The sequence below is a fragment of the Boleophthalmus pectinirostris genome, unplaced genomic scaffold (genome assembly GCF_026225935.1).
Source record: "Boleophthalmus pectinirostris isolate CB_2022bp ecotype Guang Dong unplaced genomic scaffold, ASM2622593v1 HiC_scaffold_4, whole genome shotgun sequence".
In the NCBI taxonomy this organism is placed as follows: domain Eukaryota; kingdom Metazoa; phylum Chordata; class Actinopteri; order Gobiiformes; family Gobiidae; genus Boleophthalmus; species Boleophthalmus pectinirostris.
In genome coordinates, this window is record NW_026571353.1 from 38,349,472 (window position 1) to 38,367,821 (window position 18,350).

Below are 18,350 nucleotides of genomic sequence, written 5' to 3' on the forward strand. Positions count from 1 at the left end.
AGCGTGTAATCTGCGCTGGATGTGTTGTGCTGCTGTGTTCATGTTCAGTTTGAAGTATTATTTGTGTCAGTGCTGTGTCTTTTTGCATGGTTTATATCAAGATTGGCCAGATTCTCAAAATAGAAAACTGGGATTCCCCTGGTTTGTGGTCGTTGGTAATAAGTAAATTGCGAGTTGAGTACGTTAAGGAAAATAGTTGTGCACGCGGTCCATTCGTGACGAACACGTGAGTCAGTAATCATATTTTTGTGTTTTTTGTCATTTTTAAGCAGCTTTTCTGTATTTTACATAAACAAACAGTGTTGGGAAGGTGACTTTTAAAATGTAATCCCTTACAGATTACAGATTACATACACCAAAATGTAGTTTGTAACATAATCCATTAAATTACTTAAAGTGAGTAACGTAATCTGAATACTTTGGATTACTTGATATTGTCTTGCTTTTTAAACCTGTATAAATGTACCAACCACATCCTGAAAATTCATGTTTGTTCTCTTCAAATTGTCTGTTGAGCCCAAGTCTCCATGAAGAGATTTTTGTTTACTGTAGAGAATTAAAGACGAAGATGTTTTATCTGCTAAAAGACACAAAAAGTCCAGTCTGTCCTTAACCAGATTAAAAATATTATTGATAGAGAAATTATTTTTATATGAGATCACTGCTGCTTTAAATTATGCCCACCTACTGTTAGTGTCATATTGTTTAGTCCTGGTTTTAGTCCTGGTTTAGCCCAAAATCTGAAAACAGGAAAATATCGCCGTGTAATCCATTTATTTCAGCAAAGTAACTGTAATCCAATTACCACTCATTGAAATAGTAACTGTAACTGAATACAGTTACTCATAATTTGTACTCTGATTACGTAACGCCGGTACATGTAATCTGTTACTCCCCAACACTGTAAACAAATGACACTGTATGCCTCACTTTACTCTTTACTGTTGGCAGCGGTGTCGGCGGCATGGTGGGGCATTTGTTGGCCGTGCCCCCCTAGCGGCCGTTTAAAATGATTACTGTAATAATGTTTTAGTATTAGTATTTTAATATTACATGTACAAACTGTAACTTATAATATTAAAGAAAAACCTGTTTGATAGCATTTCCGCTGTGTTTGACTCCACTGCATTAAAATATTTCTCAAATGTTGGTGACCCACACCCCTCCAGTAGATGTGCTCTGACGTCGACTCTGGTTTGCAGGTATCAAGATTGTCCAAAATAGGGACACCTGGGACATTTCTTGGATAAAACTGGGACAAATCAGTGGTTTTGGATAAATCGGCTGGGACAGGGGCACAGGGCTCAAAACTGGGACTGTCTCGGGTAAATAGAGACGTCTGATCACACTACTTATATATGTAATGTGTATGTCTGGCATGTCTGGTTGATTTGTCCTTTAAATGAGCTGATCATGGAGCGGGTTATATTATGAGGTGCATGAACCAGCCTCGTCGTTTCAGACTCACTAATTGTCTTTCACTGATGTTTGCCTTCTAATATTAGGCCCACACACGTTACGCATGAATCAAAATGTGATGACCTGTCTCTTTACAGTGAGTAAAGTAAGTAAGTAAAGTAAGTATTACAAGGAAATCTAAATCTAATCTGCCTTTTAAATAACCTCGTCTCCTGCTTATGTGTTTGTGTCTTGATTGATGTGAAGTGTCTTTGAGTGGCATGCTCAGATCTAAGGCGACGTCTTCAGACTCACTGAACTCTTCGAGAAGAGGGGGATTAGCTCAAATGGTAGAGCGCTCGCTTAGCATGCGAGAGGTAGCGGGATCGATGCCCGCATCCTCCAGCTGTCTTTTACACGGCAAGTCTCCCTACAAGGGCCTCCCAGCTTCAGCGTACTGCTGTGTGAAGACGGGTCTTCCATGAATGAACCACTCTCTCTTCAGCTTCCTGTACCAGTCTATCAAGCCTCTTCCCAATCAATTACCAACTGAACACGTGATTGACCATTTCAATCCATTGACAAAATCACAGAACCTGTCAGTGGTAGAGCATTTGACTGCAGATTAAGAGGTCTCCAGTTCAAATCCGGATGCCCTCTCTGGGTTTCCTAAAACACCTTTTGTATTTCTTAAAAAAAGAATACAACATTGACATTTGTCAGGCCTCAGACTGCCCAGCAAACCTTCTTAATCCTCTGAAGAAGATAAACAGCATTTACAACACAAACTCACCTGAATTTGCCTCTTTTCTTGAGTCAGACTTGGCAACAGTGCACGAGTCTCTCACCTTTGATAGCGGAGGACTGTAGAGTATAACACTGAAATCCTTAGGTTACAGGTGCATATCTTCCTCAAAAGACTTTCTTTTTCTGGTTTTGGACAAAAAGAGCACTGTAAAAGCAGTGGGCAAAGGGATGGTTCCTTTCAGGGGTAATGTAACATCCTGTGAGACAGGAGTGAGACAATTTTTAAAAGGGACGAGGTGGCCGAGTGGTTAAGGCGATGGACTGCTAATCCATTGTGCTCTGCACGCGTGGGTTCGAATCCCATCCTCGTCGGAAGAAAGGTTTTATAAAGTTCACCTTTAAATGTCCATTTTTAGTAAACTGCTAAAAGTTTTGGATGAGGATCGTATTAGTCCCAAACAGTTGTCCTAAACATGATAAGAACATGGGCGTCCAAATGAAGTCTCGGGAAGTTGGCATCGACTGCAAATGGCTAACAACAGTTCCTGGTCCGTGTTGTTTCCGTGCCCACAGCCTCTCAACTCCACAGCAGCGATTCTTTTTTGAAGAAAGCACAAGGGGTACCCAGCAAAACCCAACATTACTGCAACACCAGCCGCATAGAGGTGAAACAGGTACTCAAAATTAATAGTTTTGGAGCACATGCAGAGACCCTCCAGCCAACTCAGGAGATCTAAGGCGACACCTTCAGACTCACTGAGACCTTCAAGAAGAGGGGGATTAGCTCAAATGGTAGAGCGCTCGCTTAGCATGCGAGAGGTAGCGGGATCGATGCCCGCATCCTCCAGCTGGGCTTTTACACGGCAAGTCTCCCTACAAGGGCCTCCCAGCTTCAGCGTACTGCCGTGTCAGAACTGGTTTTCCATGTCTGAACCCACTCTCTCTTCAGCTTCCTGTACCAGTCTGACATAAAAGCCTGTTCCCAATCAATCACCAACTGAACACATGATTCACCGTCCAGTAACAAACTGACAAACACTGTCACTGGGGGCATATCAGATCAGGAGGTCTCTGGTTCAAATTTGGATGCCCCCTGTGGCTTTCCTGAAACAACTTTAGTATTTCTTAAGAAAATAATACAACATTGACATTTGTCAGGCCTCAGACTGCCCAGTGAACCTTCCTCATCCTCTCAAAAAGATAAACAGCATTTTCAACACAAACTCACACACAAACACAAACTCAGACAGGAAGCAGCTGACGCTCTGATGTGTCAGAGTCCGACCCAAGTCCAAACTTAAGTACTAAATATTTGTTTGAACCTGTCCCGTCGGACTTCGACCAGGTTTCCATGGTCTATTCTGAACCCACTTTCTCTTCATCTTATTTTCTTGTCCTGTACCAATCTGATGTAATAGCCTTATGAAGAATCAATCTAAGTTCACAAGTTCCTTATTAATGAATTCCTTATTACTTCTGTTTTATTCATGAACATAACGATAGTTTTGTTCAGTATTTTTTTAAGTTCTCGTCTTTCTTACCTTGACAGTTGTGGATAAATTCTTCATGGAAGAATGTTTATCCTTTGTGGACGGACCTTGTTGGATGAAGATTAATTTTTTTGGATAAACATTTATGAAGCTAATGGAAAATAATTACTCCATGATTTTACCATTTTCAATTTATAAGATTGCCATTTTTCAATTTATGAATTTTAAATTTTTCAACTTAGAAATGACAAATAAACACAAGCAACAGTATACTGAAAGTTTGAATATTGTATTCCTCTTAAAAACAGATATTTAAAGTGATATACACTTAATGAAGATATACTAGGAATGGGATGAGATCAAATTGCCACGAGACTGTGCGCACATGGGGAACATGATCTGGCGAGATTGTATTCTCCATCTTTACATTTGGCACGGGCTTGATTTTCTTTGAGCAGGCGTAGCTAAAAGACTCCTCCACACAGAGACTTGTAACTCTCACATTCAGAAAGTGTTTTTATTTCATAGTGACCTCTCAGCTTCGATAGCTCAGTTGGTAGAGTGGAAAACTGAAAGCCTTAGGTTGCTGGTTCAAAGAATGTGCTTTTTCTGGCTTGGACAAAAATAGCACAGGTAATGTGACATCCTGTGAGACAGCAGTTTCTGTTACAGTTGAGTGAAGGAGCAGACGAGGTGGCCGAGTGGTTAAGGCGATGGACTGCTAATCCATTGTGCTCTGCACGCGTGGGTTCGAATCCCATCCTCGTCGGGCTTTTTATAAAGTAATAAGTACTTAAGCAAAGGTCCACCTGTAAAGGTCCATTTTTAGTAAACAGCTAAAAGTTTTGGTGAGGATCGCGTTAGTCCCAAACAGTTGTCCTAAACATGATAAGAACATGGGCGTCCAAATGAAGTGTCGGGAAGTTAGCATCGACTGCAAATGGCTAACAACAGTTCCTGGTCCGTGTTGTTTCCGTGCCCACAGCCTCTCAACTCCACAGCAGCGATTCTTTTTTGAAGAAAGCACAAGGGGTACCCAGCAAAACCCAACATTACTGCAACATCAGCCGCATAGAGGTGAAACAGGTACTCAAAATTAATAGTTTTGGAGCACATGCAGAGACCCTCCAGCCAACTCAGGAGATCTAAGGCGACGCCTTCAGACTCACTGAGACCTTCAAGAAGAGGGGGATTAGCTCAAATGGTAGAGCGCTCGCTTAGCATGCGAGAGGTAGCGGGATCGATGCCCGCATCCTCCAGCTGGCTTTTACATGGCAAGTCTCCCTACAAGGGCCTCCCAGCTTCAGCGTACTGCCGTGTGAGGACTGGAGGAACCCACTCTCTCTTCAGTTTCATTTCTTGTCCTGTACCAGTCTGACTTAAAAGCCTCTTCCGCATGAATCACCAACTGAACACGTGATTGACTAAAACAACTTTTGTATTTCTGAATAAAAGAATACACATTCATATTTGTCTCAGTCTGCCCAGTAAACCTTCCTAATCCTCTCAAGAAAATAAACAGCATTTATGACACACACTCAGCTGAATTTGCCTCTTTGCTTCATTCAGACTTGGCAACAGTGCACGGTCTTTTCACCTTCGATAGCTCAGTTGGTAGAGCGGAGGACTGTAGAGTATAACACTGAAATCCTTAGGTCGCTGGTTCAAATCCGGCTCGAAGGATGTGCTTTTTCAGGTTTCGGGCAGAAATGGCATTGTAAAAGCAGTGGGCAGACTAATAATTCCATTCAGGTAATATAACATCCCGTGAGACAGCAGTTTCTATTTCTATCTACAATTCTTCAAAAAGTGGACAAGGTGTTAAGATGCAGTGTTTTGCTGTAATTAAAGGGTCCTCACCAACAGAAATCATTATGTTCACCATTAGTGAATTTACCTTTTTAGTAATTTCATAGAGTAATTAGTGCACTTGTGTGTGTTGTACTTCGTTTTTTTTTTAAAAGGCATTTTGTTTTAAATGTCCTGGTATTCTGAAGGCCAAATAATGATTTCAGGTCATTACTCTGATTTTTGTCAAGCATCACCAGAAGCTGTCACTGACCTATTCTGTCAGAGGCCTTGTTCACGTGCATACGAGCTGTCAGACTGGTAAGAGTTTATTTTAAAGTGAGGCTGCCTTACAAAAAATGTCAACTCTTCTACTGCCTTTGTTGTTATTATTATATAGTTATAATTTCCAGTTAACCTGAACTTAAACCAGTATAGGCGACTAAACATTCATTCAAAAGTATTCTGACTAGGAATGGGCATGATTAGTCGATTAATCGATAATTGATCATTAAGAATTTCATTGATTATGTTCATTTTTAATCGACAAACCGAATGTAGGTTGCTGCGCGTAGCGTGACCGAACAGGGGTCCGTACATATAGCTCTCTGCACTCAGAAGGAGCGAGACACAAACAGTCAGTCCGCCTGCAACGTGCCGAAGCGCAAATGCATATTTAACGATGACTTGTACAAGACATTCCATGCTTTCAGTTTTTCCATTGCTTAAACACATTATAATGTCAAACGGGCTGATGTGGCTTTAGAGTGGTTATGTTTATATGTTGTAAAGTTGAATTTGTTTATGCAGATTAGTAGTGCAGATAGTAATAACGATGATCATTTTAATATAAAAATGTTAATGATTAATCGCTAATCGATCGTCAATTCTCCCGATTGATTAAGAAAATTTAATCAAATGCCCATCCCTAATTCTGACACTATACTCAAGTCTAAGAAATGTATTTAGTGACCCTGTTGTTCATAATCGTGTTGTTTCATTTCTCTTTTATTTACTTTTTATGTTGTTTGGTAGGTCTTGCCACACATTCTTCAGTTTGGGCATTCTATCTATTCCCTGTCTTGAAGCTTGGGCCTTTGTCCCCATTTCTTTTCACTTTATTTCATTTACATCCATCTATCAACTAAACAGCTAAATGAGACTATCCCAGGTTTGTTTTATTTAGTCTTTGTTTAGTTTAATTGATCACATTCACACAGTTACTTTAAATTCATTTTATTTGGTTATATCTATTCATTTTGTTTAAACTTACCACCTTTACCTGTGGCTCCACATGGTCTGGGAACAAAGAGGAGGCGTGTCTTTCGGCAGCCATATTTATAGGTTCAGGGGGAGGTGTTGGCCCAGACCATGTGGAGGGAAGCCTCAGAATTGGTTCTTTTTATTTTATCAAATTGGTTTGGAGAATTTTGGTTTTAGTGTTTCTAGTTGAGTTGGAGCACTGTTTAGTTTAAAGGGGGATTTAGGCCTCGGATGATAAACAAAGGTAGCACACCGGGAAAACAAGGAAGTTGCAGGAATTTTACCTGTGGGTTGGTGTAAACCCAGGGGGAGGGACTTCCTCTCTGGGCTGTATAAAAACAGAGGCAGTGTAATCAGTTACAGGTTCACCATCAGTGCAGCCGGGTGTATGTGGGGTATTTTCTTTTGTTTCGTTACTTTCTATTGCTTTTGCTTTAATTAAGCACAGTTATTTTTGTAAATATGTAATTTAATTTTGCCCACAACTCGGTGAAGGTTGCAATAAATAATTTTTGGTAACGGACATTGTTTCATCTGACTCCTACTTCGACCACTTGGGCCAGCTTCCCCACAAAGCTTGCATTGAATTTAGTCAGATAACTGCTGTGAAAATCTTTATTCTACATCTGATATTAAATCTGATATTAATCAGATGTGCATGTGCAGTGTGCATGTTAGTACAGCCACAGACAGAGTTTTTAACACACAAGTCATCTGTACATTATATAAAACATTTACATAATATACAGGCGACTTCTTGTGTTAAAAACTGAGATTCAGTATTAATGTTAGCATTTTATATTTACAGTTAAACTCTCCTCAGACAGCAGTCTCTCACTGGCCTTGTATTCTTAATGCAACACTGCCCCCTCCAGTCTGAGCTTGGACACTGCACTCTGATTAAACCAGGACAGAACTGCAAAGTCATTATTTAACACTATTGCTATTCTCATGTATAAACAAACTGTTTTTTATTGCTCACATATTCATTGATAGTCAGACAAATTACATTTTAAAGTCAACAAGGTCAATGCTTTAGCAAGCCATGGCTGTGGTGGTCGTTTTAAATAGGCTCCTTACCTGAAGTTTTTTTTTTTTTTTATCCTTTTGTTAGCATGATCGCATGATCCTCCCCGTTATATTCTAGAACAGGTCCCCAGACTATAAAATTTACACTTATATTTCCTAAGTATTAAGTATGAAAGTCTTTCCAGTGGGAATATAGTACATTTTAAACCAACCAGTTAAATTTGGTTTTGTTTCATCATTGTTAAGTGGGCATAATACCATAGCATATTTAAGAAATTCTTGTATTTTTGAAGATTTGGTGAGACATAATATAGTCTCATTGTAGACTGAAAAGGGTCAGGCTCAATAAGACAGTTCTCAATGGATGAGATACAGTAGAATCACACATCTCAAGCCAGAATGTTTGGATTTCAGGACATATGTCAGATCTATGTCACATGTATGTGCCTACCTCGTTCTTATACTTGATACTTAAACCAGACCAGTCCTTATTATATTTGCTCTTTATTATGGGGTTGTTTGCAAGAATGTCTGAAGTTTGGCACATTTCTAGTACATTTATACTGTACCAGTCGAGCAGAATAATATCACCAACTGAACACGTGATTGACCATTTCAGTCCTATGCCAAAGTGACAGAACCTGTTACTGGGGGTATAGCTCAGTGGTAGAGCATTTGACTGCAGATCAAGAGGTCTCCGGTTCAAATCCGGATGCCCCCTGTGGGTTTCCCAAAAACAATATTTATATTTCTTGAAATAGAATACAACATTCACATTTGTCAGGCCTCAGACTGGCTGATGAACTCACCTGAATTTGCCTCTTTGCTTGAGTGAGACCTGACAACAGTGCACGGTCTTCTCACCTTGGATAGTTACTATTATGGTTCTTCATACCATTCTCACAATAGGATACAGGCATAGCATTTAACATTTCAGAACATGACTTTTCTGTTGGAGACTGTAACAGTAGGCAAGGCAAGGCAAGTTTATTCGTACAGCACAATTCGTACACAAAGTAATTCAAAGTGCTTTACAGAATAAGAAATACATTAAAATCATAATAAAAACAAATCAAAACATAAATAATCATGAAGATTAAAATGAAAAAAGAGAGACATAAATTGGAGAGAAGAGTGAGGAATGAAAACCTTTCAGTTATATGCACAGTTAAACAGAAATGTTTTGAGCCTGGATTTAAACAGCGTCACAGAAGAGTCTGTCTCACATGTTCAGACTGTTCCAGGTTTTAGCTGCATGAACCTGAAACGCTGACTCCCCTTGTTTAGTCGTGACTCTGGGCACCAGCAGGAGGCCGGTCCCTGAGATCCTCAGAGTGCGAGATGGTTCATATGACACTAACATGTCACAGATGAACTTTGGTGCTCGACCATGGAGAGACTTGTACACAAGCTGAGCTGCTTTAAAGTCTATTCTCTGAGGCACAGGAAGCCAGTGGAAGGCAAACTTGTTTTATTCTTTTAATACTTTTACAAAAATGTACAAAAAAGTTTTTAAATAATTGTGTAAAATTGAAAACACAAAAGCCACAGACTTGCTGCCTAAAAGGCCAGCTGGAGGATGCGGGCATCGATCCCGCTACCTCTCGCATGCTAAGCGAGCGCTCTACCATTTGAGCTAATCCCCCTCTTCTTGAAGAGCTCAGTGAGTCTGAAGGCGTCTCCTTAGATCTCCTGAGTTGACTAGAGGGGCTCTGCATGTGCTCCAAAACTGTGGCTCTGTGCCCTTGTGTCCATTCTAAAGGTCTTCGGTGGTGCACAGGAAGCGGTAGCAGACAACTGGTTATGCTTTATACACTGTGTTTACACACACAGTTGTTTGTTATTTAATAATAACAACGACGAGGATGGGATTCGAACCCACGCGTGCAGAGCACAATGGATTAGCAGTCCATCGCCTTAACCACTCGGCCACCTCGTCAGCTTTTTCAGCAAGCGTAATAGAAACTGCCGTCTCACAGGATGTCACATTGCCCCTGAAAGGAATTATCCGGCTGCCCGCAGCTTTTACAGTGCTCGTTTTGTCTGACACCTGAAAAAGCACGTCCTTCGAGCCGGATTTGAACCAGCGACCTAAGGATTTCAGTTTTCCTCTCTACAGTCCTCCGCTCTACCAACTGAGCTACCGAAGGTGCGTTTGCCAAATTTGATTGTAGCAGATTTGGGTCAGTCTGTGTCTTTATTGCTATGTGTGTAAAATTCCTCAGTCGCCCATGTAGACTCCGTGGCAAAAGAAGAAATTCAATTTCTCAACTGGACAGAAGTTTACTTGGTCGCGTTCGTTTCGCTGCTCATCCAAGCTGCTTTTTCAGTTCTGGTCAAAATGTTGGCAGACTCTTCCTTATATCTGCCTGAAGGGATGAGCTAACTACACTGAAACTACTCTGAAACTGACACACCTACTTGTTTACAGTTTCTGTTAGTTAGGCCTATTGAATTGCACTGAGTGTCTTCTTAGCGTAAGCGTACAGGGCCATAATGGAGCTTTCACACCCCTGGGCCTGACTGGGTGGGGTTGGGACACAAACACCTTTCGGACCTTTCGGTCTCGGGTCGGATTCGATCACTGCTCTGTCGGACGAGGGCCGGTCTATCCTCCAGTCCTCACACGGCAGTACGCTGAAGCTAGGAGGTTCTTGTAGGGAGACTTGCCGTTTAAAAGCCAGCTGGAGGATGCGGGCATCGATCCCGCTACCTCTCGCATGCTAAGCGAGCGCTCTACCATTTGAGCTAATCCCCCTCTTGTCGAAGGTTTCAGTGAGTGCGTACACATGCACATCAATAACCCGGTTATGATCGGGTTTTTTGAATATCCCGGTTTCTTCATGGTGCATGTATATGCAGTAACCCGGTTTCAGTAACCCGGTTATGGCAGTATCCCGGTTATTAGAAACCGGGTTACTGTAGCTGGTTTATTCCGATAGTAACCGGGTTACTTGTGGCATGTATACGCAGTACCCCGGTTACTGCAACATAAAGCTGAGTGCGCATGCGTCCAAAAGATAAACAAACATGGCGGCGGCAAGTTCGAAGAGAAGCTACTTCTGGAGCGATGAAGAAACTGAATTTTGTATTTTAGCCATGAAAGACTTAAATATTCTTAACCAATTGGATGGGAGAAAACATCGTAATGGTGATTTATTTAAAAAGGTGGTGGACCGACTGACAGAGGCGAGATTTCCTTTTCGTACCGTTGAACAGGTGCGTTGTCGTTGGAAGATTTTAAAGAAACTGTACTATCAGGCTAAACATTATAACAACAAAAGTGGATCCAGTCCAGCCACTTTTAAGTTCTTTAAAATTATGGACGATCTCCTCGGCCACCGTCCACTAGCTTCCACCACTGAAGAAGGAGTCGATATTGGCTTTGATGGCCACACAACAGGTAATTTACGCTTAGCGGTTTGGTAAAATTTATCCTGAATTCATTCATTCGTAATTTTGTTTTTGTCTGTAGATGAAAGTATGACGGAGAACAACAATGCTAACGAAGGTTTGTTTCATGTGTCCCTTTCATGTGCTTCTCTATCATATGTCAAAGATATTCAGTTGAGCTAATTCATGTTTTCAATTCTGCAGACAATAATAATGAAAATAGAAGTAAACATACCAGCACTGGTCATCCACAACACCCTGCAGCACATAAGAAGCCCAGCCTTTACGGTTGACGAAGTCCCTGTAACCGTCACTGGGGGGCAGTATCGGGATGTGGGTTCCATCAATACACCCGATAATCTGGGGCAATCCATAGGCTCTCTGAAATCGTGCAGCAATTTGGGTAGCTTCTTCCAGGTCTGGCACTTTAATCAAATCTTTAGCAACTGTGTCAACCATCCCTCTACAGAACATGTAGACTAACTGTGGGACCGTTGATTTATGAACCCCAAACTGATTGGCGACCAGGCGATATTCACCACAGCTTCCCAGTTTATACAGTACTATAGCCACTCGCATTGGTAGTGGAACTGGTGTGCGGACAGGTGTTTCTGCCGGTCGCATAAAGGGGTCCACCAAAACACAAAGCCGGTGGAAGGAAGCTCGACTCAACCTGAAGTTCTCCCTCCATTCGCTGTCAGTGAACTCCATGAGGACAACTTTCTCCCACCACTCCCGGCTCCGTACCTTCATCCACAGGTCCCTGGTCCGGGTCGGAGGCAAAGACAGACCCAGGATATTTAAAGGTATCGATGTACCAAGAATCCACAGCCTCTCCCGTCTTCCAGAGCTCATAATAAAATGGATGAGCCATAAATTGACTATAAAATACAAATTTAAAACGGCGAACGCCGCAAACAGCCGGAGTGGTCTCATAGCTTCTTTGTATTTTCAACGGTTTACAAAGTATATTATTTTCGCGCATGCGCATTCTTAAGAATATGCCAAGAAACCGGGATACTCCATTTGATCATGTATACGCGAATATGAGTATCCCGGTTTCTCAGCGCGCATGTATACGCAATAACCCGAATACTGACATAACCGGGATATGGCTAATAACCGGGTTATTGATGTGCATGTATACGCACTCAGTGAGTCTGAAGGTGAGTCTGAAGGTGTCTTCTTAGCTCTCTTGAGTTGACGACAGCGGCTCTGCATGTGCTCCAAAACTATACATTTTGAGTACCTGTTTCACCTCTATGCGGCTGATGTTGCAGTAATGTTGGGTTTTGCTGGGTACCCCTTGTGCTTTCTTCAAAAAAGAATCGCTGCTGTGGAGTTGAGAGGCTGTGGGCACGGAAACAACACGGACCAGGAACTGCTGTTAGCCATTTGCAGTCGATGCTAACTTCCCGAGACTTCATTTGGACGCCCATGTTCTTATCATGTTTAGGACAACTGTTTGGGACTAACGCGATCCTCATCCAAAACTTTTAGCTGTTTACTAAAATTGGACCTTTACAGGTGGACCTTTGCATTGAGTGTTTTGCTTTCTTTGCCCAATTTTCTGCTCCTTCTCATGGGCATTCCTCTTGGATCCGTAGCAAATGCTCTGCCATTTGAACTGCCTTTTCTGTGTTTGCCAGACCTCAGGTAATGGATAAAGTGCACTCGGATAAAGAGCAGCTTACACCAGCTTGTGTGCTAAAACTGTCGGAAGAAAAGATCAGAAGTAATGAGAAAATCATCACCTCACCTACAATTTATTCAAGCTGTCGCCTACAAAGATGTTTGGCTGTTGATGCTTTATATGCTGTGTTCACACACAAACTCGCTACTTTATAACCACGACGAGGATGGGATTCGAACCCACGCGTGCAGAGCACAATGGATTAGCAGTCCATCACCTTAACCACTCGGTCACCTCGTCTGCTTTTCAAAACTTGTAATAACAACCGCTGTCTCACAGGATGTTACATTACCCCCAAATGGATTTATCCCTTTGCCTGCTGCTTTTACAGTGCTCTTTTTGTCCAAAACCTGAAAAAGCATGTCCTTCGAGCCGGATTTGAACCAGCGACCTAAGGATTTCAATGTGGTACTCTACAGTCCTCCGCTCTACCAACTGAGCTATCGAAGGTGAGAAGACCGTGCACCGTTGCCAGGTCTCACTCAAGCAAAGAGGCAAATTCAGGTGATTTGACCTCGCAGTCTGAGTCCTGACAAATGTGAATGTTGTATTCTTTTTCAATAAATGTAAGTACTGTTTTGGGAAACCCACAGGGGGCATCCGGATTTGAACCGGAGACCTCTTGATCTGCAGTCAAATGCTCTACCACTGAGCTATACCCCCAGTGACAGGTTCTGTCAGTTTGGCATTGGACTGAAACAGTGAATCACATGTTCTGTTGGCCATTGATTGGGAAGAGGCTTTTACGCCACACTGATACAGGACAGGAAATGAAGATGAAGAGCGAGTGGGTTCGAGCCGAAGTCCGACGGGTCAACTTCAGTTCTGGTCAAAATGTTGGCAGACTCATCCTTATATCTGCCTGAAGGGATGAGCTAACTACACTGAAACTACTCTGAAACTGATACACCTACTTGTTTACAGTTTCTGTTAGTTAGGCCTATTGAATTGCACTGAGTGTCTTCTTAGCGTAAGCGTACAGGGCCATAATGGAGCTTTCACACCCCTGGGCCTGACTGGGTGGGGTTGGGACACAAACACCTTTCGGACCTTTCGGTCTCGGGTCGGATTCGATCACTGCTCTGTCGGACGAGGGCCGGTCTATCCTCCAGTCCTCACACGGCAGTACGCTGAAGCTAGGAGGTTCTTGTAGGGAGACTTGCCGTTTAAAAGCCAGCTGGAGGATGCGGGCATCGATCCCGCTACCTCTCGCATGCTAAGCGAGCGCTCTACCATTTGAGCTAATCCCCCTCTTGTCGAAGGTTTCAGTGAGTGCGTACACATGCACATCAATAACCCGGTTATGATCGGGTTTTTTGAATATCCCGGTTTCTTCATGGTGCATGTATATGCAGTAACCCGGTTTCAGTAACCCGGTTATGGCAGTATCCCGGTTATTAGAAACCGGGTTACTGTAGCTGGTTTATTCCGATAAATGCCATTTGAACTGCCTTTTCTGTGTTTGCCAGACCTCAGGTAATGGATAAAGTGCACTCGGGTAAAGAGCAGCTTACACCAGCTTGTGTGCTAAAACTGTCGGAAGAAAAGATCAGAAGTAATGAGAAAACTGTCGCTTCCTGTACAATTTATTCAAGCTGTAGCCTACAAAGATGTTTGGCTGTCCGTGCTTTATATGCTGTGTTCACACACAAACTTGCTGCTTTATACCCACGACGAGCGTGCAGAGCACAATGGATTAGCAGTCCATCACCTTAACCACTCAGTCACCTCGTCCGCTTTTCAAAAACTTGTAATAACAACTGCTGTCTCACAGGATGTTACATTACCCCCAAAAGGATTTATCCCTTTGCCCCCTGCTTTTACAGTGCTCTTTTTCTCCGAAACCTGAAAAAGCATGTCCTTCGAGCCGGATTTGAACCAGCGACCTAAGGATTTCAATGTGGTACTCTACAGTCCTCCGCTCTACCAACTGAGCTATCGAAGGTGTGAAGACTGTGCACTGTTGTCAGGTCTCACTCAAGCAAAGAGGCAAATTCAGGTGAGTTGACCGGGCAGTCTGAGGCCTGACAAATGTGAATGTTGTATTCTTTTTCAAGAAATATAAATACTGTTTTGGTAAACCCACAGGGGGCATCCGGACTTGAACCGGAGACCTCTTGATCTGCAGTCAAATGCTCTACCACTGAGCTATACCCCCAGTGACAGGTTCTGTCAGTTTGGCATTGGACTGAAACGGTGAATCACGTGTTCTGTTGGCGATTGATTGGGAAGAGGCTTTTACGCCACACTGATACAGGACAGGAAATGAAGGTGAAGAGCGAGTGAGTTCGAAGACGAGGTCCGACGGGTCAGGTTCAAACAAATATTTAGTACTTGTGTTCGGATTCAAATATCTTAATGCCTATCAGTGTCGAGCAGGATTCGATCACTGCAATGACAGGTGTCATCTCCCTGGAGGGGAGGGAGGCTGGAGCAGGAGCATCTTGGGTGCGGATGCTTGGTGTTTCTGTTATTTCCTGGGCCTGGGCAGTAGAGGAGTAGGAGGAGGCTGAAAGGGCCGGAGGTGACATTTTTGGAACGTCACCTGTGAGTGATTTCACATAATCCCATTGTTCCCTGGGCCTTCACACCACAATGTTCACACTGCTCCTGGGTGTGGTTGTCCAATATGTGCTGTGAGAACTGGTCCACCGGAACTTTCAAAGTACAAACACCGCATGTCATGGCAGCAGGAACTGAACCTTCCTCACTTCCAGATGCTGCACTGGCCCTTGGTGTGCTGCTGTTCTCCTGTGCAGCCTGTGGATCTGGTAGTGCCTGTGCCTGCTTTCCTGACTAGAAAAAAAAAAAAGAAAAAAATGAATTTGCATCAAAACAAGTCAATGAAACAAAGAATCATGCAGAACCAATAAACAATGATCCATGAGAAACTGACTAAACATTAAAGACAGGATAATGTGCTGTGTGTGAGAGCAGTGCTGAGTATGTATGTGTGTGTGTTGGGGGGAGGGGTAATTTACCTCATGGTAACCACATTGGCGGGGGATTGTTTTGCCAAAAATGTCGACCTTTCTGACAGTTTGGCCGAATACCAAAGGAGTCAGAGGACAACTCTGGATCCTCTGTAGCACTGCCCTCCAACGTCTGCTCCCAGGTCTCTGGCCAGTTGAAAATTTGTATTTTCCCTGAGCGTAGAGGGACATAACACCAGCCCAGTGTGCATCTGGCTTTTGGCTCTTTGGCATGTCTGTGAAAGAGGATAAGAGAAGACAATATTTAGACATCTAAGCTTTTCATTGAATAATGCCTGAACTTATTAAAATACATTTGATAGCCCTCCTTTTGGTGTTGTATTCTCTGCTGGTAAATGATGTGACCTCAGGTTGAACTCTTAAACTAGTGTCTGTTATCTACTGGAGACCTACACGCCGAATGTATACAAATAAAAGTTTTATTTTTTTTAGACTCTGACTCACAAAACACCCTAATGAACCAGGACTAAACCAGAATTGAACCAGAACTAAACCAGAATTGAACCAGAACTAAACCAGAATTGAACCAGGACTAAACCAGGGCTGAATCAGGACTGAACCGGGTCTAAACGAGACCTGAACCAGGACTAAACCAGGTCTAAACCAGAACTGAACCAGGACTAAACCAGAACTGAACCAGGACTAAACCAGGTCTAAACCAGAACTGAATCAGGTCTAAACCAGAACTGAACCAGGACTAAACCAGGACTAAACCAGAACTGAACCAGGACTAAACCAGAACTGAATCAGGTCTAAACCAGAACTGAACCAGGACTAAACCAGGTCTAAACCAGAACTGAATCAGGTCTAAACCAGAACTGAACCAGGACTAAATCAAGACTAAACCAGGACTAGTCTTGGACTAGAGAGTCTGTGGAACAGAGTGACCGCAAAGTGCGACTGGTCTTCGGGCGCGGTTAGCTCCATGCCGCGGGACTTGCGCGCGGGTCTTTTCCCGCGTAGACCCTCCGGTAAACGCGGGCGCCTCTCCGGGCCCATCCCGACATTCTGAACTGCAACAATGGCGTTTCACCGCGGCTGATGAGTGCGTTACATTACTGCATTACAGCAAAAAGCTACGCATTACAGTAACTTTTATAACGCATTACTCCCAACACTGATAGCACGGACCTCAATTTCAAAACGTCAAAATACCGCTAACTTTTGTCACGTTGCTACTCGCTAGTGATTACAAAATCACAAGTCACAAAGGAATACAATTTAAATACACTAATCTATAACATTTTGGTAAATTGTACTTACTTGTAATGATACGATGCGATCGTCGCTGATGAATAAAGTGCGTGAGCTCAGAATGAAGTTTTTCAATGTTCTTCTGTACAGTGTCTCACCAACCTGCTAAGTGGAGACGGATGATTGGCTCCTTCACCGCGAGAGGCTCACACAGGCGCGCAGAAGCATCTGATTGGCTCTTTTGCCCCCATTGTTAGGATTGGTTAGGACTTTGTTAGGAACTGTTAGGACTTTGTTAGGACTGTTAGGATTTTGGTAGGACTTTGTTAGGAACTGTTAGGAGTTTGGTAGGACTTTGTTAGGAACTGTTAGGACTTTGGTAGGACTTTGTTAGGAACTGTTTGGAGTTTGTTAGGACTTTGTTAGGAACTGTTAGGACTTTGGTAGGACTTTGTTAGGAACTGTTAGGAGTTTGTTAGGACTTTGTTAGGAACTGTTAGGATTTTGTTAGGAATTAAAATACAGTCCATTCGATGGAGCGGCCACCTCGTCCGCTCGTTCACCAATTGTAATAGAAACTGCCGTCTCACAGGATGTCACATTGCAACTGAAAGGAATTATTCGGGTGCCCACAGCTTTTACAGTGCTCGTTTTGTCCGAAACCTGACAAAGCATGTCCTTCAAGTCGGATTTGAAAAAACGACCTAAGGATTTCAGTGTGGTACTCTACAGTCCTCCGCTTTACCAACTGAGCTATCGAAGGTGAGAAGACCTTCACACGAGGATGAACCAACACAGACGAGAGAGCAGCAGTGAACCTCAGTCTGTTGTACATCTCCACTTAAAAGCCACAGGCCACTCATTTGAGGACAGCAAGGTAAAGATTTTAGCCAGAGAAAAGAATTGGTTTGAGAGGAGAGTGAAAGAAGCTGTTTTTGTTAAGAAAGAGAATCCTTCTCTAAACAGTAATGGAGGCCTCAGACACCATCTGTCTCCTATTTACAACTCCATCCTCATAAATAAAACACTGCTCTGTCTGACGAGGGCCGGTCTTCGATGACCCGCATATCCTCCCGTCCTCACACAGCAGTGTGCGACAGCCGGGAGGTCCCTGTAGGGAGACTTGCCGTGTAAAAGCTAGTTGGAGGATGCGGGCATCGATCCCGCTACCTCTCGCATGCTAAGCGAGCGCTCTACCATTTGAGCTAATCCCCCTTTTCCGGCAGAGCTCAGTGAGTCTGAAGGCGTCTCCTTAGATCTCCTGAGTTGACTAGAAACTATTCACTTTGAGTACCTCTGTTTCCAGTTGATGTTGCAATAATGTTGGGTTTTACTGGGTACTCCTTGTGCTATCTTCATAAA

General features: G+C 43.0%; 18 non-coding genes across 18 annotated transcripts; 7 read left to right on the forward strand and 11 right to left on the reverse strand.

Annotated features, from left to right (window-relative positions):
• Positions 1-1,730: 1,730 nt before the first annotated feature.
• Positions 1,731-1,803, forward strand: trnaa-agc (transfer RNA alanine (anticodon AGC)). Its single transcript has one exon. It is a non-coding gene; the product is annotated as a tRNA-Ala (tRNA).
• A 632-nt stretch (positions 1,804-2,435) lies between these two features.
• Positions 2,436-2,517, forward strand: trnas-gcu (transfer RNA serine (anticodon GCU)). The gene has a single exon. It is a non-coding gene; the product is annotated as a tRNA-Ser (tRNA).
• Positions 2,518-2,919: 402 nt separating this feature from the next.
• Positions 2,920-2,992, forward strand: trnaa-agc (transfer RNA alanine (anticodon AGC)). Its single transcript has one exon. It is a non-coding gene; the product is annotated as a tRNA-Ala (tRNA).
• Positions 2,993-4,322: 1,330 nt separating this feature from the next.
• trnas-gcu (transfer RNA serine (anticodon GCU)) lies at positions 4,323-4,404 on the forward strand. The gene has a single exon. It is a non-coding gene; the product is annotated as a tRNA-Ser (tRNA).
• Positions 4,405-4,821: 417 nt separating this feature from the next.
• trnaa-agc (transfer RNA alanine (anticodon AGC)) lies at positions 4,822-4,894 on the forward strand. Its single transcript has one exon. It is a non-coding gene; the product is annotated as a tRNA-Ala (tRNA).
• Positions 4,895-5,231: 337 nt separating this feature from the next.
• trnay-gua (transfer RNA tyrosine (anticodon GUA)) lies at positions 5,232-5,318 on the forward strand. Its single transcript is given in 2 exon segments — positions 5,232-5,268; positions 5,283-5,318. It is a non-coding gene; the product is annotated as a tRNA-Tyr (tRNA).
• A 3,046-nt stretch (positions 5,319-8,364) lies between these two features.
• On the forward strand, positions 8,365-8,436 carry trnac-gca (transfer RNA cysteine (anticodon GCA)). The gene has a single exon. It is a non-coding gene; the product is annotated as a tRNA-Cys (tRNA).
• An 852-nt stretch (positions 8,437-9,288) lies between these two features.
• trnaa-agc (transfer RNA alanine (anticodon AGC)) lies at positions 9,289-9,361 on the reverse strand. The gene has a single exon. It is a non-coding gene; the product is annotated as a tRNA-Ala (tRNA).
• A 211-nt stretch (positions 9,362-9,572) lies between these two features.
• On the reverse strand, positions 9,573-9,654 carry trnas-gcu (transfer RNA serine (anticodon GCU)). The gene has a single exon. It is a non-coding gene; the product is annotated as a tRNA-Ser (tRNA).
• Positions 9,655-9,778: 124 nt separating this feature from the next.
• trnay-gua (transfer RNA tyrosine (anticodon GUA)) lies at positions 9,779-9,865 on the reverse strand. The gene is given in 2 exon segments: positions 9,779-9,814; positions 9,829-9,865. It is a non-coding gene; the product is annotated as a tRNA-Tyr (tRNA).
• Positions 9,866-10,400: 535 nt separating this feature from the next.
• trnaa-agc (transfer RNA alanine (anticodon AGC)) lies at positions 10,401-10,473 on the reverse strand. The gene has a single exon. It is a non-coding gene; the product is annotated as a tRNA-Ala (tRNA).
• Positions 10,474-12,959: 2,486 nt separating this feature from the next.
• On the reverse strand, positions 12,960-13,041 carry trnas-gcu (transfer RNA serine (anticodon GCU)). Its single transcript has one exon. It is a non-coding gene; the product is annotated as a tRNA-Ser (tRNA).
• A 123-nt stretch (positions 13,042-13,164) lies between these two features.
• Positions 13,165-13,251, reverse strand: trnay-gua (transfer RNA tyrosine (anticodon GUA)). The gene is given in 2 exon segments: positions 13,165-13,200; positions 13,215-13,251. It is a non-coding gene; the product is annotated as a tRNA-Tyr (tRNA).
• A 141-nt stretch (positions 13,252-13,392) lies between these two features.
• trnac-gca (transfer RNA cysteine (anticodon GCA)) lies at positions 13,393-13,464 on the reverse strand. The gene has a single exon. It is a non-coding gene; the product is annotated as a tRNA-Cys (tRNA).
• A 515-nt stretch (positions 13,465-13,979) lies between these two features.
• On the reverse strand, positions 13,980-14,052 carry trnaa-agc (transfer RNA alanine (anticodon AGC)). Its single transcript has one exon. It is a non-coding gene; the product is annotated as a tRNA-Ala (tRNA).
• Positions 14,053-14,659: 607 nt separating this feature from the next.
• On the reverse strand, positions 14,660-14,746 carry trnay-gua (transfer RNA tyrosine (anticodon GUA)). Its single transcript is given in 2 exon segments — positions 14,660-14,695; positions 14,710-14,746. It is a non-coding gene; the product is annotated as a tRNA-Tyr (tRNA).
• Positions 14,747-14,887: 141 nt separating this feature from the next.
• Positions 14,888-14,959, reverse strand: trnac-gca (transfer RNA cysteine (anticodon GCA)). The gene has a single exon. It is a non-coding gene; the product is annotated as a tRNA-Cys (tRNA).
• Positions 14,960-18,130: 3,171 nt separating this feature from the next.
• On the reverse strand, positions 18,131-18,203 carry trnaa-agc (transfer RNA alanine (anticodon AGC)). Its single transcript has one exon. It is a non-coding gene; the product is annotated as a tRNA-Ala (tRNA).
• Positions 18,204-18,350: the final 147 nt, after the last annotated feature.